Here is a 22,658-nt window from a genome sequence, read left to right on the forward strand (position 1 = left end):
TTAAACCAGGGCAGCCTTCAGACACAAGTCTAAAATTCTCCCTCCCTAGTCTTCATAGTTGTGTTCTGCTGCATCTTTGAACAATATCTATCCAACAACAGAGCAAGAGCCAATCCAGAGCACATCACTTCTGAATTAAAAAGTACTTTGGAAAACTGCAATGGATGGTGTCTGAATGGTAGAAGAGAGTTACATGTTACTTGGTTTTCTCTCTCGCTGTCCATAGCTTGTTTTGATGATTTTATTCCTTGGCTTTCACCCTCAAAGCTGATATATTCAGCCGAATCTCTGTACCGTTCACCAGACAGCTGGACCAGACCTTGGTTTGGTGGAAAAACATGCTCACATGTAATGGTAGTTACTGTTGCACTCATTTTTAATGAACAAGGGTTCAAAGAAATGAATGAGTGGCCGTGCAATAATACTGTGTGCAACACCTGCAGCAGATTCACAGCTGAGATCGCGGGTGGCCAGCTGCTATGCAGACAGCAGAGCAAAAGCTGAACTGAGACACAGGGAATTGCACTCCCTCAGTAGGGATCCCGTCAGCGCCAGGTAGGGTTTCGTACTGTGGGATGCCATGCTGCGGGAAGGCTGCGAGCAGCAGCAGAAGTCGCGCTGTGGGGCTGCTGCCTGGGGCAGATGCACATTTCTCACGGGAAGGTTGCAGGCCACCAAAGGCTGCACCCCCTGGGCACATCAGCAAAGCAAGCACGTTTTCTGGTTTGCTTCTAGAGTAAGAGAAAGTACCTTGTTCCCTTTTTCCTCCTCTTACTTTTCACTACAAATAGCAAAAGTAGGACATATATACACAATAATGATGTGAACTCCTTGGTAAAAACTTTTCTGTTGCTCTTCTTCATCCACCACTTCTCATGGGCAACAAAGTTCTGATTGAACTATGAACTTCCAATTCCAAGTTACAAAATGTTTGATTTTTCTGTTCTGAAAAGTCCAGTTTAAATCTGTGTGACAGAAAATGTATTCTCCTTCCTTCTGATAAATGAATGTATCATGGAACAATTCTACTATGCTATTCAGAAAAGAAATGTATTGTTTTGAAACCATATTAGTTTTTATATTAAATTATTTTCCTAAAAACATGACTCCCCATTAAAAAAAACAGCTATTTGAAATAGATTTCTTCCCATCTGTTTTTAGGAAATAACTATTTTCAGCTTAACTCACATTAATTTTTTAAAAAATCACTTCTCAGTAACAAGTTGAATAAATTATTTATACAGAAGTCATTATTTTATAGCATACTCACAAACTTACAAGTGCCTGTTGCAGATTTAGATACTGTGACGATCTTCAAGTTTTTAAAAGAAATTTTAAAACCTTGATCATTCTTCTGAAGACAGAAAAAAAAATAAGCTTAGATTTAACTTCAAAGGAGTAAAATACAGTGAAGGTGAAGAAATAAATGTCATGTAATTCTGAATGCGGGGAAGCCCACTGCTATTCTTATCTCCTACATGAATTATTTCTGAGGTGTAACTGCAGCACTGGTGAAGGTGATTTCATGAAGAATACACACTTCAACTGATGGACAATTTCTTTATTCCAAGAGGAACATAAGTGGTATGTGGAAAGTTATGTCTGAATAAAGAAGGGCTTGGAACAACCGGAAAGATTTCAGTTGCAGGTGTGACCTTGATATTCTTCTAGTATTGAGCAGTGTTGAAAGAAAAGTTGTTGGTGAGTGGCAAGTGTTACTCCGCTTGGTTAATTAAAATTGCTGCTTTGCATGTACAGTGAGGCTTTATTTTCTGATATGATGTAATAATCGACCTTGCAACGTTCAATTCAGAACTCACTAGAGATGAGTTAATTCCACTTATTTTAGCTCCAAACAGATAGCAGCTACTGGCATCTCTTGCTGCTGATGATAACAGAACAAATTAAATGTACCTATATCAAATCAAAACATATTTAATTATACTGCTTTTATTTTTATAGATGTGATTAACTACTATTTAAGAATTTGTACCTCTAATAATTAGTATCAGGAAACTGATTTCCCTGAAGAGAGTGGGTCAATCATTCTAGCTTCTCAGCTATCAGAGAATGTGAATATTCCGTATTTTATAATTATGCCCTTTCTTTCCTTTCAAGCATCTTTGCCTTTCTGCTTCTTCAAAGTCCTGTTCATGAGCTCTGTATAGCTACGTACAGCATTGCTATTAGTTTTTTTGCAGTAATCATTTATCTGATCCAAATCCCATGACTTTTTTTTTCTGACACCACATCATTAGTGCAGTGGTCCCTTCATGCCAATACATAGAAGTAAAATATGTGATGAATTTATAACTTGTAGATTTACTGAAAGTGGTGTACATGACATAAATATATTGCCTGTTAAATAGCTCATTCTGTGAACTCAAATACATGCCTGTCACATTCAGATCTTACAGTTCTAGAAAACTTCATGCCAGCCTTAGCTTCACCTTATTTGAGCAGTGGGTGATCACTCTAGCTGAACAGTTCCTCCTGAAAATAAAATATCTTCATGAAACAAATGCAGAATAATCTTTGTATTTTTACTTATTTCCCTTACATCTAGTAGACCTAGAAGACTTAAATCACTGTTTTGGGGGTATTATCCTTTTAGTCTCATCACTTATCTTGTGATTTCTGGAGACACTTGACAGCTGCTCAGTTTCTCAGGATAGGGGGAAAAAAACACAGTTATAATTAGTTGTGTTTATATTGGTGAAACAGTTTCTGACAACTGTTGAAGGTAGTCCTCAGTGCCTTGACTAACAAAACTGTATGTTCTTGCCCCCACTCATGAGAGACTTGAAATTCTGGTTATGTGATGGAATTAACTTTAGAAGACATTTAGGTTCTGTAGTCTCCTGAATTATTAGCTTCCAGTATGTGATTAAAGTTAGGTGAGATTAACCTAATCTAAAGTGTATTTGCACAAGGCACCTGCTAAGAGGCTTTTATTAGATAAATCCAGCCAAGACAAGACCTTTCAGATCCATAGTGTTTTCTCCCAATAGATAATCAACAAGCCCACCAAGAGGTTTCTCAAATTGTCTAAACATCACTTTTCTGAAAAGTACTTATCTGAAATACGGTCCCAGCTACTAGAAAGAGACAGTTCATACTTTGCATAAGCTGTAGATGAGTTGGGTTCAAATACATCATTTCAGTAACTAGTCTGCTGGCTTAGAAATGAAAACTTCAATCAGTTCTGCTTGTTTCAAACCATCTCTGAAGTTGCAGAAAGTGAGAAAGCTTCCTTACTCTCATCTGAAAGCCACATGGCTAACAAACCTGGAAAATTTCCAGGCAGTGCCCAATCCAACAAGCAGACCTGGTTATTGATAGACTCAGATGATAATAGCTCACTTGAAGATCTTCTCATTAACAAGAGTCTGAATCAAAGCATATAAGTAGGATACCAACAATAAGCCACAAGAACATGAATTATCTTCTAAAATCTGAAAGCAAATTCTAACCACGGTAGGAATTGATGTAATAACCCAAAATGTCCTCAGCAGACATATCTTTTTGATTTTACCCACAAGACGGGGTGCACACTGAGTGTTTGGCCACACACTTTTTCTCAGTGATGCCTATTACTTACCTCAAGAGCATGGTTGATACATGGTTAATGTTCTGAGGTGGCTGCTTATGAGCATCTGAGAATTGTTAAAGAACAAGAGAACATCAGCTGCATTTGACCACGTAAATGATCTGTCAGGGTTTTTTCTTACTCTTTTAGCAAAAGAGGTTTTTTCCTCTGGACAGCAGAGGAGGCATCAGACACAGTATTTTGCAATTGGTAATCTGATACCTGATAATTTGGAAGTGACCTCCCTAAAGTCAACAACTGAAATAATAATAGGCCTCTCCTTTTTAACTCCTTTGGTCAATAGCAAAACTGCAAGTTGCTCAAATGAGAGTATGATTGGGACCAAAAATTAATAAATTACATCATAAGCATCAATACAGAGTGCTGTATCTACCAAATCATGAGCTCTCTGTGTCATGAAAAAAAATGTCACAGATGTGCATGACATTTACATAACAACTGAGCATTTCCTCTCTCCAGTGAAACTGAAGCAGAAGCCTCATTTTAGTGTTATTAATGAAAGCAACACAGTATACCTTAAAAGAGCAAAAAATAAAAATGAAATAAAATGTTGTTAATTTGAAGAATGTGTAGAGGAGAATTGTCTCCTTTGGGACAATTTTTCAACGTTGTGATCCTTTCTAGGAAAAGGTGGTGTCCCTACACTTACACTGCAGGGTTGACTTGCTACCATTGGTATCATAGTGATGGAAGACAGGCAGTTTATTTTGCCTCAGGCTCCCTCCTTGTGTTTTTGCGGCACACGACATTTGTCACGAAGCTGTTTAAACATGAATACTGCTGTGCTCACTCAATGCTAGTCAGGATATACTGCTGTACGCAGACTTGCCAAACCACAGCTAGTACTGCTGTTACAATTATTTCTGCAGGGGAGAACAACAATGAGTTCTGGAAGGACGAGGCACTGCTGCAGTCTTTACTGGAACAGCCACACATCAGCACTACAAGCATCAACTCTTGGGCCATTATGCTCATTAGAAGGTAGAAGACACCTACACCTTGGGAAGTGTCTTCTCTGCTCAGTTACCAACATGCCTCATGTTTGCCACACAGTAGGACTTCTTTCTTTCAGCGGTTGAACCAGCTCACATGGAGTAACATTCAAATCATGCACCTTCCCTGCCAGGTTACCAGGCTGAATTTCAACTTTAACTCCCACTTTGTAGAACTAGTTTACCACAGACAGTCATGGAAATGAAGAAATCCTCCAGACAGAACTATCAACCCATGGACAACATAGGTGTTTCACTGGTGGAGCATCCTTGTCAATCATGTCACAAAAATAATATATCTCCAGTGACTAAGTAACTAGCTCTCACATCAAACTGTGACCGTAACTTCTAATCTGCACAGTTTAATACTAAGTCCCTTGATTTATTAGCTGTGTTTATTGTTTTTAAGAAGTTTGCTTGTTGGTTTTTGTTTGTTTTGTTGTGTTGTTTTGTTTTGGTTTTGTTTTTTTCCGTGTTTGTTTAAAAGAATGTACTTCAAGGAATTTAATTTGAATCCCAGTATAAAAAGCTCCCTGAAGAAAGAAATATTAAATCTAATAACACTTTTTTTAGGTTTTGAAAACCTAGTCAAGAACACTAGTTCAGCTGACCTTGAGGAAGGGAACTGACGAGAGACAAGGCCTTTATTTGTTTTAGTTAAGGTAAATGGTTTCCTGAAAGCAGAATAAAACAATGGCAGCAACAACGAAGCTCTGTGTTTGCTGAACACCACAAGAAGAAAGTATGATGAAGTAGAGCTTTCAATACATTGGGTTCGTTTAAAGCATGAAGCTGTCAAGGACAGCAAGCATATTTTTATTGAAGTATCAGATGCAAGTGTGCATCTAAATTATACTGGTTGGTTGAATTACGTTTAATAAAAATAATAATTACAAATGAATTAATGCTATAATTACTGCATAAACTCACCTCTTACATATCCATTGAATTTAATTTTCACAATATCAATTTCTTGTGCATCATTCTGTATAAGAAACAGCGAATTTTAATGACACTTTAGGAAGATTTAAGGATGTAAGAATTATAAGTCCAAATTGGTCTATATATTATTTAACTCACAGTTGTCCTTATTGTGAAATTTTTTATCTGAGTAGAGAAAATTAATTTACCACCGATATATTCTGTGATTCACAGAATCCTCCCAGAAAAAAGGAACTAATGATGGTGATATATGTCCAGAAATCTTGCATTCAAGTACATCTAATGAAACATTTCAACCTCTTGTTGAGATATTATTAAAAGCACATATGCAATAAAGCATATTGCATACCATGGACCACTGGAATGTAAAGCATTACTTCCCAGTTTTACTAGTCAACAACATTTTGAATAAGTCATCTTATAAACTTCTGAAGATTTTGGAAGTTGCCAGTTCATCACTAGAGGGAGTATGTTATATTTGTATCTGAAATGATCTATTAACAATCTAAATTCTGTAGCACTTTCACTTTTTTTTCCCCCTGAGATTTATTCAAAATTTCAAATAAATTTACACCTATCTCTTATCTCTTCAAAGAAGTCCTAAACTGTCACTATGTAAAAAGGTAAAGGCATAATATAGCCTGTTGGATTTTTGATCAGCTACAAGTAAAGAATGACCAAGTTAAATGGGCTCGGCTGATACAAATGTCCCATGGGAATCAGTTCTACAGTTCCTGACATTCTGAAGTGTGACTATGGGGCTTTTCTTTTGAAATATCTGAAGAAAAGAATACAGTAATGAAGAAACTAAAAATATGTAATCATATATGCAACTAGCATAAATTAAAGCAATTTTATTGATTTATACCAGCCAAGAAGTCAACCTGTGGCTTTAAACACTTCCAAGCAATTGAAATCATGCTCATAAATCACGCAGCACAACTTCCTCATACTTTAATATTAATTTCAGTCTAAAATTCTAAAATAAATAACACTCTCTATCTTACTGCAACTTTATCAATCTTATAAACCAGTAAAGTCAAGGAAATTACTGCAGCCAAATTAATCCCCTAATATCAGAAAGCACAACTATATCACCTTGCCAAACCTTCATGGATTCTTGTGTAGGGTATTGGGGGGGATGTGTCTCTATTTTTTTTTTTTTAATCTGTAAATAGCATGAGATCCATAAATTTGACCTCTATCTAAAATGCAGTCAAGTCCAAGTGTTTTGCACAAAGCAACAGACTTCACAAAGAAAATGTTAGGAAGACAGAGCAATTAGTATTACAAAAGGATTTTTTTTGGTATGGTAGCCATCTTAACAAGAAATACATTTTGGTAAATGAAATAAAGCACTTTTCTCCCAAGAGAGAAAAAAAAGTAAAACAAGATATCCTAAGGTAAAACATAATGGGTCCTAAACTCATTCAAAAGTATCCTCAGTATGAAGAAACAGCAGCAGGAAAAAAATCTACAAGACAACCTCAAATTATTTGCCATTATCCTATGCAGCACTACCCTAGAAGGCCTTATTTTATAGCAATGTGGATGTATCTTTGTTCTTTGGTTCTCTGACCTTGGATGTTGCTGACTGCATAGATGTGTTAATTTTTTATGACAGTGTCACCTGAGTTTATACTGTTAGACATTGTAATGGCAATTATAACTGTCCTTCTAACAAAGAAAAACTGAGCAGTGCCATAAATATTCTCTTATTATTGCTCTTTCTTGAAAAAGTTGAAAGTCAAGATGTTACAAAGGCTGAAACATATGTCAATCTTACTTATATTCGCTAACTCTCTTTATAATGGTAATGACAACAGAGGTACAGGAAAACCTGGTACATAGAATTATGTACTAGAACTAAATGTACTAGACACCAGAAAACAGAAGAAAAATTATGAGACTCACATACACATTCTTTATCCAAATGATCCCAGAGTCCCTGAAGATTTTGTGCTATTATAGGAACACATTTAAACACACGTAAAGTAAATGAACTCATAATATGTTGACTCTGCTACAGCAAGTAGTGTGTAAATAGATAACAGGAAGATGGAAGGTGGAAGAGTAAAGATGAGCATAAGTGAAATCAGATGCAGGTCCAGGGCATGTATGTTCTAGGATGTCACAATGAAGGGCTTTAATAACTATTTCAAATTTTACATTATGGAAAAGTGACTGATGTCTCCCATTATAAAATATTTTTTAAGCAAACATTCAGTTTAATGAATAATAATGCACCTCATAAAATGTCTAGTACCAAGATCTATCTAGTAGCTAGAATCTGAGCATTCATGCACGTTTTTAATATAGAGGCTAATTAAATATTTGAATTATTATCAGGTAGTAGATTCTCTGTATCTTTAAGGTTTTGTTTTCATAGAAATTGGTCTTAATTGTTAAAAAAGGTTGAAGAAATCTATCATTTACGTAACACAGGAGGTCAGACAAAGTGAACATAAGGATCCCCTCTGGCTGTAGAACTTATGACTCTATGAATTCAGAATGTTGTTAGTGATATATTTAGCTACAGATTAAAACCATCTAAATGCTGCTCAAGAATGGGTGATCAATCTCAAATATTTTATGCAAGCCAACTGTCACTGTCTGCTCTGTCTTTTTCTTCATTTAAAACAAACAAACAAACAAACAACAACATAAATGTCTACTGTTTCCAATTGAAACTGGATCTACCAATACAGTTGTTTTGCCAGAGACATTCAATAATGACAGGGGAACTAATTTCCTCAGCCTAAACTCTCTTCTAGTCATGCCCAATATACAGAAAGAAGCAGTATCAAACACTATCAATAAAGCTATTAAGAGGGGGAAAAAAAGCCATTAGGAGTAATCAAACACTGGTTGCCCAGAGAGACTAATATCTGTGTAGGTGCTCAAAGTCAGCTTGACAGTCATATGCAAAATCATCTACCATCCAAGATGGACATAACTTTTAAGTTGGTCCTGCTGCAAATGGGTAGTTGGACCAAATGATCTCCAAAGGTCCTTTCTAGACCAATTATTTGATGATTCTGTGACAATGAATTTCATCAATACAACACGTGGCTGCTGGTAATCAATCACAAATGCCCAGCAGGGTGCTGCCTTTCTGCAAGTGAAGTTGAAGTGCATCAGCAGCATCAGCCTTTGCTTGAGATCTGTTTTATGCTTCTGAATCTAGAATCAAAACTTGCCTTTAGGAGGGACCATTCCTATTCATTTCCAGTTAGATACTTGAGAGTGTCTAATACAACTCCCAAAACATGTAACAGACTTTTCACTATGCCATGTCCATCTTGAATGTTCATTTACACTTACATTTTCTTCTCCCTAGCTGCTGGCAAATGGGAAGACATTCAATAAAATGTTATCTGATGTAAAAATGGAGCCAAGGAATATGTTATAATTTGGTTACAGTAAGCCAATCACTGGGAGTGAAAACAGGAAGAGAAATTAATTGTATTTTAAAGAATGATCTGTTACTTTATGAAAAATGACATCTATTTGCCTTCTGCTGAGAGATATAGTGCTGTAATAAAAAGTGAAATGTTACACAAAAGTAACCATAGCAATGTTTATTGAACAAAGAAACCTAAGATCTTTAGCACTTTTCTAAAGCCCCACAGGAGCCCTTCAGGAACTCATCCTTGTTAGTTGGTATTAACAGAAGAGATACTACCAACAAAATGGGTTGTAGACAAATGTACAGATATATGTTTTCTGATGCAAGGACATGTTACATGATATTCATAATTAGGAGCAGGACACAGATGACAGATGAACCTAAAATTTCATCCTGTAAAGCCACCTCCCTTGTGCTGGGACGTAATGATTCAGTTTTGTTGATCAGGGAATACAGAACTAATATATACAGGTTTACTGGAATACCATTTTTTTTTTTACTATAAAATTATTTCTTGCTGTCAAACAAAACTAATGACTGGATTTGCAGTTACCTCATGTGGCTCTACAACACATTAAGATGAAGGGGATATGTAATTTCCGCTTTTTTTTTAAGCTGCAGGTAAAGCCATGATGGTACAGATGTAAAAGAGTCACTTTTTCCCAGTGGCAACACACTGTTTAATTTTCTTTAATTAACAGGTTTGAAATTAACTTTTCATTCTGCATGGAATTCTTGATTCCACGGCCTGTTTAGCAAGACACTTTGATGATGAACTTAAGGTTTGTAAAAAAATCATTGCTGAGAATTTTACCTTTCTGTTGAAAAGGTTTTGAATGAGTTACCCATTATTCTGCTGGTTGTAACAAATCTCTAAAAAGCAGCAGTTTTGGTGTAAAAATACATGCAATATATGAAGAGATAATTTTCAAGTGCACAACTTATTTGCTTTTTTAATGAAATGATTATGCACAGCTATTTTATTTTTGGAAGAGATAATATTTTTGCTGACATTTTGTACTGAGGTAAAATAAATATAATGTGGCTGAGCCTGTAAAACTTGCTACCATGTCATATTTATTTATGGAATGATTTCTACAGAGTGGCTACTAGAAAGAGCACTATTCCTCTCCTGCTTGGAAATAAGGTCCTACTTGGAAAAAGAAGAATCTCATTGTAATTTCATCCTTCTTTCCAATTCATTTACTACATTTTTCAGCTGCAGTCCCCAAAGTTCTCCAGGACGGTCTTATTTCACATTGTTTCATCACACAAAATATAAACAGCAGGAAAAATATGCAATTATTCATAAAATAGGCTGATGTTTCACCAAAATTTAGATTAAGATACCTAATTATTACATATAGGCCCTATTTGTAACTTTTGCAGTTAAGTAAAAAAAGTAATCAGAGAAAAGAAACAATGCAAACTACACAGCATAAAACTACAAGCAAAACATACAGCAAAAAATGACAGAAAGGAGAAAATTACATATAGTTGGCAACAGAAGCCCCAGTGCAGACATTCGTTCATATAAAACACAGACATTACAACTAATACAACTGAGTACTCAGCAATATAGTATTTAATGTAAGAATGAAATGAATTTAATTTTGTTACCTAACACATTTGAACTGTAGCACTCAGAGGACATCAGTTAAAGTATAGGACACTTCTTCAGCCTTGAAAGGTGAACAAGAAAATAGCACCTTACGCCTGAAGAAGAAACATTTCCTGCACTGTGTTTAGAAGTACAACTGAATACCCGGTGTCTTTCCTTGATATACTATTTTTTTTCTTATCAAGAGTATTTTTTTTTCCCATAACATTCATTCCTGCAGAACCATAACCTCTATTCATTGTATAAATTTTCTACCCCAGCTGCAATACTATCTTCTATATTTGACTCACAGCATGAAGGGAAATAATTTCACCTTCATGCAATAAAATGAATTATTATACCATTTTATGTCATGCCATCAGGAATATTCCAGACTTCAGACTGGTTGGCAATGTACCAAAAGATGTAAAAATGAAACAGAAAACTTGTTGATCTAGTTTATTTGAAGATAATTAAAGGGAAAATGAAAACTAAAATTGAAATATGAAATCTATACTATGTAGTTAGCAGTAGCAAAATTATTACCTCGGTACTTCTTTCCACAGAATGAAAATGCCAGGATGGATAGAAAAATTATTCAGGCTAAAAGTTAATAACAGAAAAGTGCAGTCCATTCTTTGTATATTCATGTTATCCTGCAGTGTTAGAGAAATAATGGGTAAGAAGTAGCGAACACAGGAACTGGTGCTTCATTTTGAAGATCACTTAAAACACCATTTCAACCCCAGAAGCATTTGTCATGTCATGTCATTTGTCATCACACACTGTGATGTCCACCTTGCACCCAGCATTTAAGAACTGCATCTTTTAAAGTGCCTGTAGTTGCTCTGTTCATGTTATGTGTAACAGATCAAGCAAGTAGCGCCTATTGTCTAACCGTGCAAATAAATTGTGGCTGACTGTGCTCAACACACTTTTCTTCAGATTATTTTCACCAAGAATATATGTTGGGAAAGAAAATGAGCTCAGAATCTAGTTAACCATGAGGTCTGAGAGCAGAAGAAAAGACGTATACTGAAGGCAAATGTAATATCCACGAGAGGGGCTGCGAAAGGAGAGGTGGAAAGGGTCAAACTGTTCTCGTTGGGCAGACTTTTGCAGAAAAAAACAAAACAAACAGAAGAAAGCTTAATCTCATTTTTAGTAAACCTCAACACTCAGACTATACATCTCATCTCCAAGATATCTCAGCCCTGTCTGCTCACTCCACAGTTGCATATTAATTCATTATGGATAATTTAAAGTGAAAGTCTGGAAGAACATTGCTGCTTTTATCACCCTTTGCAAATATATATACAGATTTTTCCATTCATGATCATCTGACAGAACACTACAAGGTGTGGTGAAAGAAGTATTTTTCGGATATTTCTGATGAGTTTTACATAACAGATTTGTCTGCGATATAGATATGCATGGTGCATACACACACAAACCTGTAAGTATGTATGTTATAAAAATATGCCTGTAACACATAATAACCTTTCCTTATTCTTGATTTAGTTTCAAACATACATCCTGCTGTCCTTTTCTGAACTTTTTCCACTGTGTACAAGATTGTCTGCTTTCATCAGGTTGGATTTTAAATAGGGGATCAATTGGAACATATGTGAATCCCCCTGAAGGCAATTCCATTTAAGGACCATGCATTGGCCATGTAGAAGTATTTCTCCTGCGACTTTAAAACACTTTGACTGCTCTGAAAATAATTTCTGAAAATACTTCCACCTACTCAGGAGGAGAAGGAGGACTAATTTCAGATTCGGTATCTATGGCCAGCTGATGGAGCTATAAATATGCCTTTTGGTGTGGTCCAATTTATAAGCCTGAATAACTCACACTCCTGAGGATGGAGGTCTTGAGCACAGTGTGACGAGAAAAAAGTTCTTTCTCCCACAGAGCAATTCCAAGACATTTACTGTCATTGCTGTAATCTCTGAGGCAGCACTGTTCCACCTCCTGTCCATGACCCCCTTCTAAAGGGATCATGTATCTGTGTGCTTGTACATACTCTAGCACAGACAAACGGGAAATTTAGAACATTGACGCTTTATTCTGCTGCTGAAAATGTGCTGAGTCCAAAATCATAAACATTTCAAGTTACGGTGGATAACCATCGGATAGTAAAAATAACAATAGCAAGACTGACTGTGTGTATTTACAGTATTCTTATTTTCTATTATCACTCGGATCACTGACTGATTTCTAGGTAGGAAACTGCTCCAAAGGTGCAACTTTGGCAAAACCTTGAGTGATGCTACTTTCAGCCTGTTTGCACAAAATATTTAAGAGTTTGAGAAGTCTGCTGATCTGCAGACACAATTGCCTTGCTTCTAAACACTCGTGTTACCTGTGTTACCTGTCCAACCTACCTTATGCAAACCTCACTAAAGAAATGGAAAAATTAATAAAAAAATCTCTAAATACTGAAGGACAATTAAGTATCTGCAAATCATGCTGTCTGGATTAGACTCCTGTACACCTCTGTTTCAGTAGCCCGCTTTCTCATCCAAAATCACAACTGAAAATACTGTTCACCACTACTTGCCCCATTTCTTTTCAACTCCCCCTACTCCCTCTTCTTTATCATTTAATTCTCATGGATTTATAATTTTAATATGTAAACCATCTGGGGAAATATCATGCAAGAAAGATTACCAAGAACTTTACTTTGTTTTACACCTACATGAGCACAGTTCTTTTTAAAAAGCACACGCTCATTTTGAAATATCCATTCTGTAAATCTAGAAGTGCATAAACACTTAAGTGCATAAAAACACAAAAAGTCTTTAGGGGATTAATAATTACAAAATATTGACAGATTACTGTAGAATAACCACACAGTAAAGGCTAAAATTATATTGGTAAGAAAAATACTTAGCACATTTACAATATCAAAATTAATTGATCAGCCACATATTCAGCTGCATCATTTCCATTACAGTCTCTTCTCCCTTGACAGAGACTCTAAGATGTACAAATACCGCCCACTCTGGTTCCGAGTTCTGGGTAAGCATCAGTTACGTTGGCAGGCTTAGTGTCATTGTAAAGACTTGCAGAACCTCAGATGTTTATCTGTTTTCCTGGTTTCTGATGCTATTTCTATTTATGTACTATTGACTCTGAGGGATTTACAAATATATTTAATCTATTTGCTAAAAAGAATAAAACAATGATAATGCCATTCCTTGCCAGAAACAAACAGTCAGACATTTTTCTAGATGTACTGAAGTGCTGCCTCATGTTTTCATATGTTAGCCTTATTCTATATACCAGACATTAAGTTTTTATTTGCTGGAGAGGCAGGAAATCAAATCCACAGTCTGGCATGAAAGAGATTACACCATTTATGGGAACCTATTGCTTTGTAAGAATAACACAGAAGCTGTGACAGCTTCTGAACTATGATGTATGAAGGACCAGATCCACTTCTAATGTAAATCCATTGGGTTCAAAACAACAAAAACTACTTGGTTCATGAATCCTGCTTTCCTTAAATAGAAATTACATTTCATATTTCAAAAAACTGCAGCAAGTCCTCCTGCGGGTTCGAGTCAGTATTTTTGAAAGCATTTGCCTTTCACTGAGATTCAGGGCAGGCCTGATTTTCAGAGATAGAAATGTATGGTTGAGAACACCTGACAAGACTATGTTACACTAATTACAGACTGCATTTGTAGACCACACAGGGAGACAAGGCAACAAGAACCTTCAAAACCACTTTTTCTTCCCAAACAGGTGCATGTGCATATTTAGTTTTTATGTTCAAGGAAGCCCACGTTTTTCCTGTTCAGAAAATGTCATGTATAAACCACTGCACAACTGAGAGAGATCCTCACCACAGATCAGGCCATGTTCAGGGTGCAAGATGGGTGTTAAAGGAAGGCAGAAAGCCTCCAGGGAAGGCCTGACTTCTCCTCCATCTCCCATGCACAACTCCTGTCCTAGCCACTGTGGTGATCCAATCTGGACTCTGCGGTTATATGGTCTCAAAAGCTTTGGAGAACTAACGTCCACAAGCACTTGTCTCTGCAACTCATTGATGTGTAGGTTCATAAAATTATCCTTGGAAAGGTTTCTGAAAAAGTACTTCACTTTGAGCTATGGAGTGAAAGTCAAGGTTGGTATCACTGTGACTTTCTTACTGTTTTAATGAGAAATGTATATTTGGTATTGTTGACTGTGGATCAGCTCCCTGAAGTGCTGAGCAGTGAGAATCATAGAATATACTCTATGATTTTGTCATAAGGAAATTAATGTTTAAGCATAAATTTGTATGAAGAAGACTAAGCCCATTACTGCTAGTTGTGTTTATTAAGAAAAATAATCAGTGACTCTTCTCTTTGTGGTCTTTTTTATACATTCATAGATAATTTTCATGCTTTTCCTCTGTATTTTCCTGCAGGGAACATGGCTAGATCTATAATCATCCTTGTTAGCTCCTACTTTTAAATTTTTTTTTCTTTTATCTAATTGTTTTCTAATTTGATCTCTACCTCACTGTTTTCTTTCCCCTTTGTCCCCTATAGACTGGAGTCAATGATGCCATTCCTGTGCCTTCAGCAGTTCAGGATCAAGATGTGGTTCTTAATACTCAGGAGAGTAATTTAAAATAAAATTTGCCATTGCTGATTGCATCATAGGTAACATGCTTCTAGTACACAATTTTTAACATGTTATTGACACCAGAGAGCTCAGAAACACAAATGTACACAGCCTGTACACACATTTCCCTTTATTTAAGACCTAATTTACTTTTTGTCCAAAAATAAGTAACAGCAATTCACGTTTTGTACATAATTGACTCTCTAAAGAAAACAGCAGGACATTTCTATTACTACATTTTATATTTTTGGAAGTAAACGATATCACACTAAACCACCTGCAAAGCAGACAAAGGAAAATAACAAATCATCAGGCACCAAGGACTTTTTATTTTAAGTATATTTTTTAAAAATACAAATACTATTAGTCAGACAAAATAGTACTGAAAACAGTTCTACACAAGGTATTATATTATTTTAAACAGGTTATACCCATTATTGCATTGCACTTCAGTGCTCAATTTATGGGCACTTTATTTGTAATCTATGGAATAAATACCTCTCCTTGCTATTTCATGGACTTATTTAAATCTTATATTAGTATAGAATTTTCAAAGCTATCTACTACACACAACTGTATATATTTTTAAAAATCCTGCAACAAACAGCACATCCAGAGCTCTGTCTAGAGCTCATCAACACTGAAACTGAACTCTCTTCCTAAAGTAAGCAAGAAGGAATAAAAAGATACATTGCACAATCAGAAAGTAACCTGGAAAACTAAAGACTTAACTTTGTTTCTTTTTTTCAAGTTCCCAAAATAATGGATGTCCTAAGAGAGCAGACAGGACTTTACTATGCATGCACATCTATTGATTTCAAACAAAAGGGAAATTAGAACTCAGGATGCATAAAGACAACTCAAATTATCTCATCCGACCAGACAGGATGTCAGATCATGGCTCAGTCTAGATTACTCACAGGTATAGACAGATATTTGAATGTTTTTATTTGAATGTTTTCAATGATTTCTTTTTTATTTTTTCTTTTAAAAAATATTATTATTATTACTGTTGCGTGTTTGAAATACAGGGTCACCCCCTACTCCTAAGATTACAAGACAGTAAAATCCATATACTATATTAATTGAGGTTGAAACTGGAAAATTACCATCAATTCTCTCTCCAAAGAGTAAGGGTGCATTTGCCAGAAACTTTTGCCACTAATAATTTAAAGAGATTAAATGTGTACACTTGCACTTCTATGATTTACTCTTCACTATTCACTTGTGGAGAAAATTGTACAGATAATATAATATAAATAGGAGAAGTTTGCAAAAGGTCTTTACAGACACACACAGAACACTTGATATTAATAATAACAGATCCCTCAAAGACAATCATATATTTTATCTTGCACTTGTATGAACATTTTCTTAGGATCAAATTTAAATACATTTCCCAATATTTTTACTTGTTTATGTTTAAATCCCATTCAGACTTTATTATTATTCATAGTAGTGTTCAAACAGACCTCACCATTGATTTTATAAGTAGATGGGAAAGAGAAACAAATTCAGACCATTCAATTGTAGATTCAAATTCCCAAACAACCATCCACCGTGACACGGTTGGTAGATTGTGCGTGCAGGAAGACCTATCGTATGGGCAAATATTACATTACTATATATGATTATTTCTGAGTATCCACAACATTAATCTCAAATTATGCTCCTACTGCATACCTCATTCAGAAACCTCTGAAATGGGTTAAGAACTATTCCATCTATTCACAGAAATGCTATGCAAAGACACAGACAGATGAAATGAGCTGCCCAGTGTTATTCATTATCTGAGTAGACAGAAATAGTCTGAAGCCTGTGGCAGAAATAAAGGGAGAATTTGTGCTTCTTGATGAGCAGGTTTTGCACCAGACCTGGAAGGACACACTTCAAATGATATTTCTCAAATATGATGAGAAAGAGGAGAAAGGCAGGAGGTAATAGTTTGTTGATGGGTTAAGTCTTCAATTTAATTTAGAAGAAGTTGCCATTTGTTGCAGTGGAATATTTCTGAAATATTGTGGTGGAGGGCTGATTTTTTTACAGGAGCTGTTTCCTACACCAGTAGGACAAGGCCGACTCTAATGCATTAGTTAACCCAGCATGACATGTAAGACAATTAAAATCATATCACAAATTCCACTTGCCCAAAACAAGAGCACACAGCTGTAATAAATCTAATTACAATATGATGATGTAATAGGCAAAGGCTATTGTTTATACAAGAGGCCAGAGACTCTTTTTTTTTTTTTTTTTTAATTTCCTCAATTTCACTCAGCCAACTGTCATTTTGATAGCTTTATTCATAAAACAGAAACTGAGTGTTTCACACTATGGTCTCTTCTCACATGGTGTATTTCTCTTGTGGAAGCAAAAATGTAACAATAATAAAAGAATCTTTTAATTTATAAGGTAGCTCATGCATCTTTCTTATATGCTCTCTTATAAACAGGTCTTTTAAAAGCCGAATGATGGTCACTCAAATGAAACTTCCAATGATGTACACCAAATTTCCCACAAAGGTCACAGTTAGCACTGGGACACAACATTGGCTGTTCATATTCCAGCAAATAATATTTTAATCTCCTTTGTGAATTTTTTTCTTCAAGAATATCAGAAAGTCGTTCATATTGTCTCTTGAAGTTTCATTTGGAGAACTAATAGTACAAAATGGGTTAAACCAGTGAAGTTTAATGACAGGATTTGTTTTCCTCAGTTGAAATGATGGTACTGAGTTTCATCTATTTTCAGTACTTCTACTTTTCTGCTACATAAAGAAATATTATTAGAAAAGGAAAAAGGATAAATTGCAAATCAGGATTTTACAGTTCACAAATTTTCACAGCTGCACCAACCAGCATGTGAATAGAAACTTTTCTATAGCTAGATGACTGAATAAAGTATAAAAAGGATTTCAGATGATATTTAAAGTTCGGTTTAAAAAAACCACAAAACCCAAACAACCAAAAAAAACCACCAAACCACAAAACAAACTATCACCAGTCTTACTTTCCTCATATGCTCCTATAATATTTATGGAAGGATTTTGATAAGGTAAGAATAGTTTGTTGCATTGTGGATTTTTTGTTTGTTTGTTTGGTTGGTTGGTTGGTTTGTTTTGGTTTTGTTGTGGGATTTTTGTTGTTTTGTTTTGTTTGGGTTTTGTTGTTGTTTTTGTTGTTTTGTTGTTGTTGTTTTTTACTAAGAGATGTTAAGAAGGGTCCTGATTTCATCAGAGTTACTTATCCCAATTTAGACTTAACAGACACAAACCCTTTTGAAAGAACTGTTTTCTTTTTTTTTCTTTGAAAAGAAACACTGAAAGAATAAGTAATTCTCTAGAGTACTTTGTCTAGAAAACTAAGAGAATCTTAATTACCACAGCGGAATATTCTTCAACTGGAAAGACAGCTTCATTAAAATCAAAGTGTATTGTCAGAACATGTCAATTTCAAAAGTTGTAACAAATGTGTGGAAATGAGACATTACGATTTTACCGTTTCATCCTTATTATTTACTTTGACTTTTTAGTCCAACCAGAATGAATGAAAATAGCAAAATCCTTAGGTTTACATATGAAAACTTTTGTGACTTGCTGTAATAGATAGGAGTGTTTTCATTTTTAATTAATAAGTTTTCATGTCTAACCTATGTATGATTGTGTAAAATCATGATCCATTGATTTGTCTAATTCATTCAACTGAACATGGAATCACCCGCATCTTGCTACCAGCAGACGGGATGCTGCTTTCTGTGCATTCCATGTTTGCACAAATTTTGTTTCAGGCCACTGCTCTGAGTCCAGCTGGACTCTAAGTCCTGCTCAGACTTCCTAAAGCATTTTCAGCGCATTGTCAGAGAACCTCTGAGAAGAGAGCAATAAAATATAATATATGGCAACAAAGTGGTAACACCGTGTCCTAGAAGGAAGCTTTCTGTTGTCCCAACATATTAACTACCGCCTCTTTCTTTTAAAAATAATAAGATGCCGAGTGTTGCTCTGGGAAAACTTTTAGCATAGTTTAGGTAAGATTTCTGAAACAAATCTCTCTATCTACATACAATGCTTTGCTCACCTTTAGTTCTTCAAAACATAGTTCTTCAAGCACAACTTTGCACTGTGCCCTTATATCTCTTAGTTTGTAGGGCACATAACAATTGCTTTATGATAAAAAACTCTGTCTACTCTTTCTGTGTCTTCCTCCCCAGGGCTGTTTATCTACATTGTCATCCATCATCGGATACTTACTTAGATATGTCTAAGATTAATGAGGCATTTATATTCGGTTTAGATGCTACAGAAGTTAACATTGTTTCTCTGTTATGGAATAAAAATGAGCTAATTAGTGCTCTTCAGATTTTGGATTAATTTTTTTCTTTGGGTAACAGGAAACATAACAGAGCACACAGAGCCAGCAACAAAAATGTTTAAAGATAAACAGATGTATGACAAACCTTTAGCATGTTTTTCTGTGAGGAAGCAGAGAAAGTAAGCACAGAGAGTCAGACTTCTGATTACTGTTGAGCAAATAATTGACTTTTTATGGATGAATTGGAAAAAAATAAAAGTAAAATAACCATTTTTACATTGTGTGGATTAAGTATTTATTGTTAATCAAAGTGAACTATGTCATTTTGCTTTCCAGGTTTACAACAGATTTAAAAGAAGACAGCCCGCTTAAAATCTGTGGACTTCTTTTTTTCAACTCTAAGCTGAATTTTGAAATAGAATCCTTCCAATATTTCAGTAAATATTTTTTTTTAATCTTTCTTCCTTTTAGGCTAAAAGCATTCTGTGTGATTTCATAAATAGTTATAGTTTTAAAGTAAAATTAATGTTTCTATCTATAACTAAGCCATAGGACATTTAAAAAGAAGCAAGCAAGCAAACAAACAAACAAACAAACAAACAAAACCTCCATAGAGAAAGAGGGAAAGAATGAGAGAAGGAAACAAAAATAAAAGATGAAAGAAAAAGAAGAAAAACGGGAAAGAAGAGGGACCTGCTGGAGCTGCTGCCTTCTTACAGTTTGTCGTTTCACTTTATTTTGTGGGTTGTTGGTTCTTTCATTACTCCACTCTGGGTGAGGTTGCAGGGGAGCAGGGCTGAAGGAGGGAAGTAGACACATTTTTGGGGAAAATCTTTTGCTTAATCTGTAGATCTGAGTACATATGTGGTGGGGTGCTACTGCCATCTGGAAGTGCCATTCCAGTGGTCCTTCTGTGGTGACTGAGCAGCCTCGGGGACCGCGAGCCAGGCAGGGATGCAGCTCTACTGTGGGATGGTGAAAGCTCAGCCACGTGCTAATAAGAGGCAACTGCCCAGGCAGGACTAGTCCAGTCTGTGCATGTCCAGGGTACATGTCTCTCCAAATCTGCAAGCTTATGAGCTCCTGCTTCAGGGCTTCATCTAGTAATTCAGAACTTCATTAAAATATTTATCATCTTTACATTGATTTCAGTACACTTGAACAAAAATTTAAACAGTCTGGTATTGTAAGAGGCAGCTGGCCTCACCTAACTAATTTCTATCTTTTCCATAGGCTCTTAACAGACCTTTTCCTGCAAGGAACAACTTTTCAGAATTGCTTCAGTAAAGGCATTTCAGTGATAAATTTGCTTAGTATACTTGTTTCAATCGAAATGGGCTAAAACCAGTAAACATGCAGCATAGGTTTAAAGGCGCTTCAAGTGTGAAGAGTCAAGAACCCAGGGAAGACAGAGCAAGTTTTATGTTGAAGGCTTTCCCTCATATGAAGCTTTTAAAATGAAAGCTACAAGGTTCAAGCAAGAACCATTTGTGACAGTCTGAGGTTTGTGTAATGTGGTCTGTCACAACAGATGATTGAAATGACCACTTCTCATTTACAAATCAAGTGTGGGTCTATGAACATTAGAAGCAAATGGACTTGAGCTCATTAATAGATCCAACAGGTCATCCAACAGGTATGCATGACAGGCCATGCCACTGCCTGTCCAAATGTCTTCAGTATCAGATATATTTCAGACTATTTAAAAAAAGTAAACCAACAACAACAAATACACAATGAAAAAAATACCCAAACAAATAAACCAAACCAACCAACAAAAAACCACAAACACCATGAGATTTTCCTATGCTTTCAGATGATTTTTGTCCTATTTCATAGCAATACTAAGCTACTTTGTTTTGAAATTGAGTTAATGTTACATGCTCACTTCTGTTACCTATTTCCAAAATACAGTCTCCTTGAGTAACAAGATTACAAACATGTCCTCATGTGCAATTTTTCAGACAGGTTATGCTTTCATGGTTTCAATCAATAGAGTTGGCTCTTCTTAAGAAATCGACAGCTTTCAGATGAAAACTGCCAGGATTTGGATGGCATGGAATAGCTGGACATATGTATGTTCTCAGCCTGTTGCAATGCAAAGAAAATGGCTTAGCTTAAGCCACTGTTGTTCTCAGCACTGATGAGTGACATCTATTTCTTCCTCACAGATGAGACCAGAATTCTCATACCCTTGCATCAGAATTAAATTCTGATAGTAACGCATTTCATTCCCATGAATACGCTTTAAACTAACTTTAATATCCTGGTTCCCTTAATTATCACAGGAAAGTACAATCTCCTCTCTAGCTAGCACCGAGAATCATTTTCTGCTTAAAGGTCAACCATTCTAAGTAGTCTAAAATCTGCAGTTATTAGACTTCACTGTGGTTTGGAGAAGGGAGAAAGAGACAGAATTACTGATCCAGATGTGATATCATTGACAAAAGTCAAACTGAATGAATACACTCTAAGAACCATTGTTCTTGCCTCCATCTTCAATCTGACCTTAGAAAGTAAAAAGAGAGCTTATATGGCAAAGAAATATCAAAAGTTTTATTAAAAGAAGAGATAGTTTTCTGAACTGCTATAGGAAATCTCACCCCATCCTCAAAAAAAAAAAAAAAGTATACATATATTTCCAGAAAAGCTGATTTCATGTAACCTTTGGGAAATTAGGACCTTAAACCTCTGCTACATCCAGTCACACACTAGGTTTGAATGTCAGTCCTGGTAGGTGCCAGAAAAAACTCTATGCATTTTGTTACTGTTCACCTCAGTCAGAGGAGACAAGAGATAATCATGCTGGAAGGTGCGCAAAGAAAGAGACCTTCACTGTATACTTTAATTGACTTGGTCCTTTTAGGTGTCAGAATAGCCACATAAAAAGTGGGAAACTGGATACAGAAGAATGAAATTAGATATATATCTCAATATCTTGATTTTTTTTTGAAGTATCTTTCCATGTAACCAGTGATTCAAGAGCACTATGAGTAAACAAGCAAGTAAAACAGAAAGTATGAATGATGATACAATATTTAGATGCATCTCTTCTCTCTCAAGAGCTACTACAAATAACCTGAACAGTTATTTCAGTTATCATATTTATCTTTTTTAAAAAGAGAAACTAGTTTTGTTTAGGTGTGTTGTAAATGGAATCTGAAGGTAAACC

General features: G+C 35.6%; 1 protein-coding gene across 13 annotated transcripts in view; it reads right to left on the minus strand.

The window, feature by feature from the left end:
• Positions 1-22,658, minus strand: part of MAGI2 (membrane associated guanylate kinase, WW and PDZ domain containing 2) — a 742,272-nt gene that overhangs the window by 310,958 nt on the left and 408,656 nt on the right. The gene's annotated exons all lie outside the window — the stretch shown is intronic.

The sequence above is a fragment of the Columba livia genome, chromosome 1 (genome assembly GCF_036013475.1).
Source record: "Columba livia isolate bColLiv1 breed racing homer chromosome 1, bColLiv1.pat.W.v2, whole genome shotgun sequence".
NCBI classification, from domain to species: domain Eukaryota; kingdom Metazoa; phylum Chordata; class Aves; order Columbiformes; family Columbidae; genus Columba; species Columba livia.